Here is a 12,015-nt window from a genome sequence, read left to right as displayed (position 1 = left end):
TCAGGCCTTCTTGGTCAAATTGCTACAAAGAAACCACTACTAAAGGACGCAAATAAGAATAAGAGACTTTCTTGGGCCAAGAAACACGAGCAATGGACATTAAACTGGTGGAAATCTGTCTTTTAATATGAGGAGTCCCAATTATTTTTTTTTGGTTCCAATCGCCATGTCTTTGTGAGATGCAGAGTAGGTGAACGGATGATCTCCACTTGTGTAGTTCCCACCAGGAAGCATTGGGGAGGAAGGGTGATGGTGCGAGGATGCTTTGCTGGTTAAACTGTCAATGATTTATTTAGAATTGAAGGCAAACTTAACCAGCATGGCTACCACAGCATTCTGCAGCGATACCCCATTCCATCTGGTTTGCGCTTAGTGGGACTATCATTTGTTTTTCAACAGGACACTGACCCAGCACACCTCCAGGCTGTGTGAGGGCTATTTGACCAAGAAAGAGATTGATGGAGTGCTGCATGAGATGACCTGGCCTCCACAATCATACGACCTCAACCCAGTTGAGATGGTTTGGGATGAGTTGGACCGAAGTGTTTAACACTTTTTTGGTTACAATATGATTCCATATGTGTTATTTCTCAGTTTTGATGTCTTCACTATTGTTCTACAATGTAGAAAATAGTAAAAATAAAGAAAAAACATTGAGTAGGTGTGTCCAAACTTTTGACTGGTACTGTATATGAATCCTTAATCACCTGAAATATATAATAATCTGTAGAAATGAGTTTATCAAAGCAATAAAATAACTAGGGCTTTACAATGATGGTGAAAACCCCAACATTTCTCTAAGTTAAGTTGGTTAAAATCTTCCTAGAAGTGACACGAGTTGACGGAGGGACATGTCAAAATGCTAATCTATATTCATTTTAGTTGTTTTATTCAAACTAAAAAGCTTATTTATTGAATTCTGCATGTGGTCTATATTAAAGGGCAGTTCATTAAATATAACAGGCTTTTACAATTCTATATTGGTGTATAATTTCTACTTAAAATATCAAAGGGATGCAAATGGCACTCATTTCGTGGAACGACCCTCTAATAACCAGAACGGCAACAAGGCCTCACATCTATAGAGCACTAGAACTGTAGCTACGGGCAAAAAATAACTGTTAGTGAAATACCAGCCTTTTATTTATTTTTATACAAATGCTGCTTTCTTCTGCAACCACATCAGATCATTTTCTTTGGACCGGAAATGGTCTAGTTTATGCTGTAAACAAGCTAGTGTACACCAATAGCAATGGAGACAGTAAAGCTGCCTGTCTGCAAACAACATCTGTGAGTGTTAGCAGGACTAGTGAAATGACTGTCAACAGGACTGCCTGTTATCTCCTATCCACATTATATGTACACTGAACAAAAATATAAATGCAACATGCAACAATTTCAAAGATTTTACTGAGTTACAGTTCATATAAGGAAATCAGTCAATTTAAATAAATGCATTAGGCAGTAGTCTATGGATTTCACATGACTGGGAATACAGATATGCATCTGTTGGAAACAGATACCTTAAAAAAATATATCACAAAACCAGTCAGTATCTGGTGAGACCACCATTTGCCTCATGCAGTGCGACGCATCTCCTCGCATAGAGTTTATCAGGCTGTTGATTGTGGCCTATGAAATGTTGTCCCACTCCTGTGCTGTGTGAAGTTGCTGGATATTGGCAGGAACTGAAACACGCTGTCGTACACGTTGATCCAGAGCATCCCAAACATGTTCAGTGGGTGACATGTCTTTTGAGTATGCAGGCCATGGAAGAACTGGGACATTTTCAGCTTCCAGGATTTTTGTACAGATCCTTGCGACATGGGGCCGTACATTATCATGCTGAAACATGAGGTGATGGAGATGGATAGATGGCACGACAATGGGCCTCAGGATCTCGTCACGCGATCTCTGTGCATTCAAATTGCCATCGTTAAAATCCAATTGTGTTTGTTGTCCGTAACTTATGCCTGCCCATACCACAACCTCACCACCACCATGGAGCACTCTGTTCACAGCGTTGACGTCAGCAAACCGCTTGCCCACACGATGCCATACATGCTGTGTGCCATCTGCCCGATACAATTGAAACCGGGAATAATCCGTGAAGAGCACATACCTCCAGCATGCCAGTGGCCATTGAAGGTGAGCATTTGCCCACTGATGTCAGTTACGACGCCGAAGTGCAGTCAGGTCAAGACCCTGGTGAGGATGATGATCACGCAGATGAGCTTCCCTCAGACAGCTTCTGACAGTTTGTGCCAAAGTTCTTTGGTTGTGCAAACCAACAGTTTCCTCAGCTGTCCAAGTGGCTGGTCTCAGACGATCCCGCAGGTGAAGAAGCCTGATGTGGAGGTCATGGGTTGGCGTGGTTACATGTGGCCTGCGGCTGTGAGGCCGGTTGGACGTATTGCCAAATTCTCTAACGATGTTGGAGGTGGCTTATGGTAGAGAAATGAACATGAAATGATCTGGCAACAGCTCTGGTGGACATTCCTGCAGTGAGCATGCCAATTGCACGCTCCCTTAAAACTTGACACATCTGTGGCATTGTGTTGTGTGAAAAAATGGCCCATTTTAGTGGCCTTTTATTGTCCCCAGCACAAGGTGCACCTGTGTAATGATCATGCAACTTAATCAGCTTCTTGATATGCCACAGCTGTCAGATGGATGGATTATCTTGGCAAATAATAAATGCTCACTAACAGGGATAAACACATTTTTGCACAACATTTGAGAGAAATAAGCTTTTTGTGACTATGGAACATTTCTGGGATCTTTTATTTCAGTTCATGAAACATGGGACCAACACTTTACATGTTGCATTTATATTTTTGTTCAGTATAGAGATGCTACCTCCTATCCTCATGCTATTTACAGTAGATAGGAGATGGTCAAATCAACCAGTTGAATCGGAGAGCAAAACCAGATACAGTGAAGCATCCCATCATGTGCTATTAATCACTTGGAATGTGAAGGGACTTAATAACCAAGCAGAGGTGTAAATATATAGATAGCTAGATGCCAAGACAAATGTTAAAGACAAAAGTAATGTGAACAATCACTTGATGATAACCCTGTTTGTAAGCCAGCTAGTTTTGCATGCTATCGGTTATAGTAGGACTTTGGAAACTCATCCGTCTAAACTTACTGTTGTTACAAAAATTGTTAATTAAGTATCAATGGTGTTTTTGTTGATATTGAGTGATGTATGCTTTGTAATCCTTAGTCTCACATTTGATTGGTGTTACACAGCTTGGCATTAGGCATTATGGGTTCTCTTTTACTATATACAAATAGTATTGTAAAGCTATGTATATTTTTGTGAATATTGTAAATAATCTAAAATGTTATAAGGCGAAAGTCAAAATATAATGTGCAAGGTTGGTGCATTAGAAGCATTCTAAATATCATGTTGTTCAATAAGACATTGTTAAGTGGCTACATTTGGCCAGTATTCCCAAATATATTATAATGTTTGTATCCACTGTGAGGAAACTAAAATGCTGCAGTGTTGGATCATAAATATACAGTATCGTTAAAAGTGAACTTGGGGCACAGTAATTGGGCATTACATTTAAAACTCAAAACAATGTGCCTTTCTATCTGGGTCCGACACCACTCGAACTTCGGCTGTTTGTATTCTGATTGTACATAATAATATTGTACACAATTTCATACCAAAATGTGTATCTTTTGTGAACCTGATATGGTTGAGATTGTGTTATGAAAATATAAGCCAAAATAGTCATTGGCTTATTATGCAGTAGATTTGACCCAGATGATCAAGTGTATTTTCTATATGTAATAAATATATTGCCAATCTTACTCACCAGAGCTCTTGCATCAAAATGAAATAGTTAAAGGCCCAGTGCAGTCAAAAATGTGATTGTCCTGTGTTTATATATATTTCCACACTATGAGGTTGGAACAATACTGTGAAATTGTGAAAATTATGATAATGCCCTTTTAGTGTAAGAACTGTTTGAAAAGACCGCCTGAAATTTCAGCCTGTTTTGGTGGGATGGAGTTTTGTCCTGCCTGGTGACATCCCCAGGCAGTAAATTAGTTAATAGACCAATAAGAAAGAGTTCCAAACCTCTCAGCCAATAACAGCTAGTTTTCAGTTTTTCCCTCTCAACTCAGACCACTCCCAGACAGTCAAAATGATTGGTTGAGAAATTGCTCTTTGCTAAGAAGCTATTTTTGTTTCTTTTTGGCCATTTTACGTTAAAACAATCACAGTAAGGTACTTAACTGTTACCCAGAAATTATTTGATATTGAGATAGAAACAGCTGCACTGGACCTTAAACATTGCCATATACTGGCTCCATCCTGGAATCCTAATGGTGTACAAACATTCTACTACTTATTAATGAACTCATCCTGATTATTTGTGATCTCAAGTAAAACATTTATTGTTTCTCTCTGTGTATATAGACATATGGGCACTTAGATGTACTGTATATAATGCATGTTAGCAATGAGTACATTCATTGTGAGTGACAAACAACTGTGTTGAGTTTTATTGTGTTGCTTCAGTTGTAATATCATGTGCCATGCAAAGCTAATGCAAAGTTAATGCAAAGCCAAAAGAGTCTCACCGTCATAGAATCCATGAATGTTCTTTGGTGTGTCTTTACTTTTTGTGTTTGGGGGGTTTGAATAGAAGTACATGTTTTTTTTAATAGGAGGAAAGGGATGTTTTTTGGAAGGAAAACATGTTTGGAAGAGAAATAGAAAACCCAATACATTAGGAAAATTGACATTAGACCCTACTTATGTGTAATGTATTTTAAGTGTTGCTTGCTGCAGATCCTGATAGAGAAGGTATGTTATCTCAAAGCTTTGAGTCTTAGTTGTATGTTAACATGTATATATGTCTCCGCAGAGGTAAACAGAGTATAAATATATATTTTAAAGTATTTACCTAGAGCCAATCTATTGTTGACTCTTTGAGTACTGTGAATTTTTTTGTTTTGTGTTCTTTCTATTTTTTTGCAAATGTGCATATATTACTTTATGTATTTCTGTTTCTATAAATGATGTAAAAATATTAGCAATTTTATTCATATATGATGTGTTAATTAAAGAAAAATCTCTCACTTAATGTTGAAGTTGGTTCAATTGACTACCTTAAAATGATACTGTTTATACAGAATTTTTCCTATGTAAACATAGAGACAATTAGATACCATATAGCTTTACAAAAGTAATATATTGTATACCCATATCTTAAAAATAAATACAATTGTGACATTATTGATAACATACAGTGACTTCGGAAAGTATTCAGACCTCTTGACTTTTTCCACATTTTGTTATGTTAGAACCTTATTCTAAAATGGACAAAATATTTTTTTCCCCCTCATCAATCTACACACAATACCCCATAATGACAAAGCAAAAACATTTAAAAATAAATAAATAATTTAAATATCACATTTTGTCACGCCCTGACCTTAGAGAGCCTTTTTATGTCTCTATTTGGTTTGGTCAGGGTGTGATTTGGGGTGGCATTCTATGTTTTGTTTTCTATGCTTTTGTGTTTCTATGTTTTGGCCGGGTATGGTTCTCAATCAGGGACAGCTGTCTATCGTTGTCTCTGATTGGGAACTATACTTAGGTAGCCCTTTTCCCTCCTTTGGTTGTGGGAAGTTATCTTTGTTAGTGGCACTAATGCCCTGTTAAGCTTCACGGTCGTTTCTTTGTTTTGTTGGCGACTTTCTAATAAATGCACCTTGGTCTCCTTCCGACGATGGCCATGACAGAACTACACACCACAAAAGGACCAAGCAGCGTGCGCCAACCTGGAGGACGAGCTGGACCGGGGAGGAGAGAATGGCAGGGGACAACACCCGGTCACGGAAGCCCGAGAGGCAGCTCCCAAAATTATTTTTTTTTGGGGGGGGGGGGTGGCACACGGGGAGATTGGTGGAGTCGGAGTTTAGACCTGAGCCAACTCCCCGTGCTTACCGTGGGGAGCATGTGACTGGTCAGGCACCGTGTTATGGGGTGATACGCACGGTGTCTCGAATGAGCATTCACAGGCCTGTGTGCTCTGTACCAGCGTCCCGCATTTGCCGGGTGGAGGTGGGCTTCCAGCCAGAACGGGTAGTGCCAGCTCTGCGCTCGAGACCTCCAGTGCGTCTCCACGGCCCAGTGTATCCGGTGCCAGCGCCAAGAACCAAGCCTCCAGTATGTGTCCCCAGCCTGGTGAGTCCTGTGCCTGCTGCCAGAACCAGGCCTCCTGTATGTCTCCCCAGCCTGGTGAGCCCTGTGCCTGCTGCCAGAACCAGGCCTCCTGTATGTCTCCCCAGCCTGGTGAGTCCTGTGCCTGCTGCCAGAACCAGGCCTCCTGTATGTCTCCCCAGCCTGGTGAGCCCTGTGGCAGCTCCACGTACCAGACTGCCCATACGTCTCCTCACTCCAGTGATGATCCATGGCAAGAAGCCTCCAGTGATGATCCATGGCAAGAAGCCTCCAGTGATGATCCATGGCAAGAAGCCTCCAGTGATGATCCATGGCAAGAAGCCTCCAGTGATGATCCATGGCAAGAAGCCTCCAGTGATGATCCATGGCACGAAGCCTCCAGTGAGGAGTCATGGCACGAAGCCTCCCACAACAGCCTCCAGTCCGGAGCCTCCAGCGACGTTCTCCAGTCCGGGGCCCGCAACGAGGGTGCCCAGTCCGGGGCCCGCAGCGAGGGTCCCCAGTCCGGGGTTTGGTGATGAGGGTCCCCGCACCAGAGGTGCCACCAAAGTGGGGTGAGCCAGTGGTGGATTGGGGTCTGCGTCCCGCACCTGAGCTGCCACCGCAGATAGATGCCCACCCAGACCCTCCCCTATAGGTTCAGGTTTTGCGGCCGGAGTCCGCACCTTTGGGGCGGGTACTGTCACGCCCTGACCTTAGAGAGCCTTTTTATGTCTCTATTTGGTTTGGTCAGGGTGTGATTTGGGGTGGGCATTCTATGTTTTGTCTTCTATGATTTTGTGTTTCTATGTTTTGGCCGGGTATGGTTCTCAATCAGGGACAGCTGTCTATCGTTGTCTCTGATTGGGAACCATACTTAGGTAGCCCTTTTTCCCCATCTTTGGTTGTGGGAAGTTATCTTTGTTAGTGGCACTAATGCCCTGTTAAGCTTCACGGTGGATTCTTTGTTTTGTTGGCGACATTCTAATAAAAATAAAATGTACGCTGACCATGCTGCACCTTGGTCTCCTTCCGACGACGGCCGTGACACATTTACATAAGTATTCAGACACTTTACTCAGTACTTTCTTGAAGCTCCTTTGGCAGTGATTACAGCCTTGAATCTTCTTGGGTATGACGCTACAAGCTTGGTACACCTGTATTTGGGGAGTTTCCCCATTCTTCTCTGAAGATCCTCTCAAGATGGAGAGCGTTGCTGCACAGCTATTTCCAGGTCTCTCCAGAGATTTTTGATTGGGTTCAAGTCCGGGCTCTGGCTGGGTCACTCAATGACATTCAGAGACTTGTCCCAAAGCCACTCCTGCATTGTCTTGGCTGTTTGCTTAGGGTCATTGTCCTGTTAGAAGGCAAACCTTTGCCCCAGTCCGAGGTCCTGAGCGCTCTGTAGCAGGTTTTCATCAAGGATCTCTCTGTACTTTGTTCCGTTCAGGTCTCCCAGTCCCTGCCGCTGAAAAACATCCCCACAGCATGATGCTGCCACCACCATGCTTCACCGTAGGGATGGTGCCAGGTTTCCTCCAGATGTGACGCTTGGCATTCATTCCAAAGAGTTCAATCGTGGGTTCATCAGACCAGAGAATTTTGTTTCTCATGGTCTGAGTCCTTTAGGTGCTTTTTGGTAAACTCCCAGCGGGCTGTCTTGTGCCTTTTACTGAGGAGTGGCTTCCATCTGGCCACTCTACAATAAAGTCCTCATTGGTGGAGTGCTGCAGAGATGGTTGTCCTTCTGGAAGGTTCTCCCATCTCCACAGAGAAACTCTGGTGCTCTGTCAAAGTGACCATTGGGCTCTTGGTCACCTCCCTGACCAAGGCCCTTCTCCCCCGATTGCTCAGTTTGGCTGGGCGGCCAGCTCTAGGAAGGGTCTTGATGCTTCCAAACTTCTTCCATTTAAGATTGATGGAGGCCACTGTGTTCTTGGGGACCTTCAATGCTGCAGAAATGTTTTGGTACCCTTCCCCAAATTTCTGCCTTGACACAATCCTGTCTCGGAGCTCTACGGACAATTCCTTCGACCTCATGGCTTGGTTTTTGCACTGTCAACGGTGGGACCTTATATAGACAGGTGTGTGCCTTTCCAAATCATGTCCAATCAATTGAATTTACCACAGGTGGACTCCAGTCAAGTTGTAGAAACATCTCAACCATGATCAATGGAAACAGGATGCACCTGAACTCAATTTTGAGTTTCATAGCAAAGGTTCTGAATAATTATGTAGATAAGGTATTTCTGTTTTCGTTTTTTTATTGATTTGCAAGAAAAAAATACTTTTTGCTTTGTCAATATGGAGTATTGTGTGTAGATTGATGAGGAAATGTTTTTATTTAATCAAATTTACAATAAGGCTGTAACATAGCAAAATGTGGAATAAGGGAAGGGGTCTGAATACTATACGAATGCACTGTAAGTAAGCAAGACTGAATTGTTATAAACACAATGGAATGGTAGTACAACATAGTACTTCATTGTATTTTACATGAATCAAAAGAAAGGTTTTTCTGTATTGTCTGTTCCTCTCACATTTTCAGATGTCATATTACAGGTTTAGTTGTATTCATACTCTCTGAACACTGTTCTTATTCAATGTCTTGTTCTGTGATGGTGCCAGACACATTTTTCCTTTTTTGTTTGAGCTATATTGTGAGTTCTCTGTGAAAGGTTGCTTTCTCTAGTGCAGTGGTTCCCAAACTTGTTATACCCGTTCAAACATTCCGTGGAGACGCACTGGAGGTCTCGATATAAAAACAATATAAAACCTTATTTGTTCATCAAAAATGGTGAATAACTCACCACAGGGTAATGAGAAGGGTGTCCTTGAAAGGATGCACATAACTCTACAATGTTGGGCTGTATTGGAGAGAGTCTGTCTTAAATAATTTTCCACACACAGTCTGTGTCTGTATTTAGTTGTCATGCTAGGGAGGGCTGAGAATCCACTCTCACATAGGTACGTGGTTGCAAAGGTTATCAGTGTCTTAACAGCGTGATCTGCCACGGCAAGAAACTCTGAGCGCAGCCCTATCCAGAAATCTGGCAGTTTCTTCTGATTAAATTCAATTTTCACAGAACCGCTTGTTGCAATTACGATGAGGCTCTTGTTCAGATATCGGTAAGTGGACTGGAGGCAGGGCATGAAAGGGATAACAAATCCAATTGTTTGTGTCGTCCGTTTCGGGAAAGGAACTGTGTAGTTGCGCACCCAGCTCACTCAGGTGCTTCGCTATATCACATTTGACATTGTCCATAAGCTTGAGTTCATTTGCACACAAAAATCATACGATGATGGAAAGACCTGTGTGTTGTCCTTGTTATTGGAGACAGAAAAGCGCTCCAACTTCTTAATCATAGCCTCAAATTTGTCCCGCACATTGAATATAGTTGCGGAGAGTCCCTGTAATCCTAGACTCAGATCATTCAGGTGAGAAAAAACATCACCCAGATAGGCCAGTCGTGTGGGAAACTAGCCATCATGCAAGCGGTCACACAAGTGAAATTTATGGTCAGTAAAGAAAACTAAGCTCGTCTCTCAATTCAAAAAAACGTGTCAATACTTTGCCCCTTGATAAACAGCGCACTTCTGTATGTTGTAAAAACGTTACATGGTCGCTGCCCATATCATTGAATAATGCAGAAAATACACGAGAGTTCAGGGGACTTGCTTAAACAAAGTTAACCATTTTCACTGTAGTGTCTAAAACGTATTTCAGGCTGTCAGGCATTCCATTGGCAGCAAGAGCCTCTCGGTGGATGCTGCAGTGTACCCAAGTGGCGTCGAGAGCAACTGCTTGCACGCACGTTACCACTCCACTATGTCTCCCTGTCATGGCATTTTCGCCAAAGTCCATTTGATGTCACAAAGCTGTCCAGTACTTTAAAAATATCATCTCATGTTGTCCTGGTTTCCAGAAGAGGACGTCTTCCTTAACTGACCCCCCATAAATGTAACGGATATGTACCAGGAGCTGTGCCAGGCCTGCCATGTCTGTTGACTCATCCAGCTGTAACGCATATAATTCACTGGCTTGTATGCGAAGCAGTAATTGTTTCAAAACGTCTGCCATGTCACTGATGCGTCGTGAAACATGGTTGTTTGATGGAGGCATTGTCTGTATAGTTTTTTGCGGCATTTTCCCCCATATCCTCGGCAGCAGGAAGAAGGAAGTCCTCCAGAATAGTATGGGGCTTGCCTGTCCTAGCCACTCGGTAGCTCACCATAATAGACGCTTCTAACCCTTTTTTATTAATGGTATCTGTCGCTTTTATACATGTCTTACTACTCGAAAATCGTCTTTATTCTCGCTCAAAAAACTCCTGTGGCTTATTTTTAAAATTGTCATGTTTAGTTTCTAAATGTTTGCGCAAGAGTGAAGGTGTTCTTGCGAGAGAGTAACAGTTAATGTGATTGGATGTTAATTATTTGACTAGGCTACCTGTATATGACGTGGTCAAAAACACTAGATGGTTTAATTTTATTTATGGCAGTGAAACGAGGCTACTCAGGCGAGAAAAAAACCTCACCCAAATGTATAGCCCCGTTGGAAAATCTAAATGTACTGTTTGAAAATGTGAAGAAGAAAAAAAGAAGAAAAAAATATATATGTATGTGTTTAAAAAAAAAAAAACTTTTAAAATGTGAATAACATTTTTATTTGCCGTACCCCAGTTTGGGAATACCTGCTCTAGTGGAATAGCAGTTTTAAGGCAAGATTCAATCCATATCAGCAAATTATCAGGTGGGAAGATCCACCTAAAAATGTCAAGGTAATTTCCGATTGAGCCGACATAGGGAGCCTTTCCCTTGAATGCAGTCTCCACGACCGCAGGAATGTTGCCTTTAATTGTCAATCGCTCTATAAAGCGGCTCTTCAGCACTACAGATTAGTCTGTCTGTTACCATAATTTGCATTTATAACATTCCAGTAGTTCACTGGCTTTTCTTATCTACTGTGGGACATTTACCCATGAACCTGTTAACCCCAAATTTCACTATGAATTAGGATTCGATTAGATATTATACTTGGAAGTTTAGATCTCAAATTCAATCCCTGTTAGTAGATCTTACATTGATACAGTATTTTGCAAAGTAGATCAGGGGAGGTTTTCTGGTTTCAGCCACCCTGTAAGAGGGGCCCCACTCCATACAGTACATACTATCAACGCTGAACAGTTCATTTGCCCAGTAAACTAATCCCTAAATTGCTGGTAATTGTATAGCTTTATTATTTGTTTGAACCTTTATTAAATCTTTTCTCAACGTGTGTGTGTGAGATAGAGACAGATGTTTTCCCCTATATGTTCAGGTCTACAATCTTTGAAGCTTTTCCACAATTGGACAGTCAAGGTAGATGGCCTCTTCCTACCATTGGTCAGTTGGCTGTAGTTTCATCATGCACAACCAAATAAGTCCTTTCTCAAATGCCAGTCTAAATCCCCTTGGTCTCAAAGCTATGTGTTGATAAGATTGTTGTTTTTGATTTGCAAAGCGTTTTGTAAATCATGCTGCAAATAGGCATGGCATTTTGAATGCACATTTGTGTGCCTAATAAAATCTTATAATCGTTCATAACTTGTTCGGCCTGTTTTTTTCTCTTTCTCTTCACTCTATCAAGCTGCAAATTTGTAAAGTAACAACATCAGTAACAACATCATGGTACTCTACTTCGTCATTATCTCACTCAGAATAGTGTAGATATCCCTATTCCTGTGGGCTTAGTCTTATAACAATGAGTTGTAGTAACGATGTGTTAGGTTTGGCAGTGTATTGATGATGTCATCAGTCCCCTCTTGGGTGAGGCCATT

Source organism: Salvelinus namaycush, chromosome 10 (assembly GCF_016432855.1).
Source record: "Salvelinus namaycush isolate Seneca chromosome 10, SaNama_1.0, whole genome shotgun sequence".
NCBI classification, from domain to species: Eukaryota; Metazoa; Chordata; class Actinopteri; order Salmoniformes; family Salmonidae; genus Salvelinus; species Salvelinus namaycush.
The sequence above is the reverse complement of the archived record's forward strand: the minus strand, read 5'-3'. Positions refer to the sequence as shown.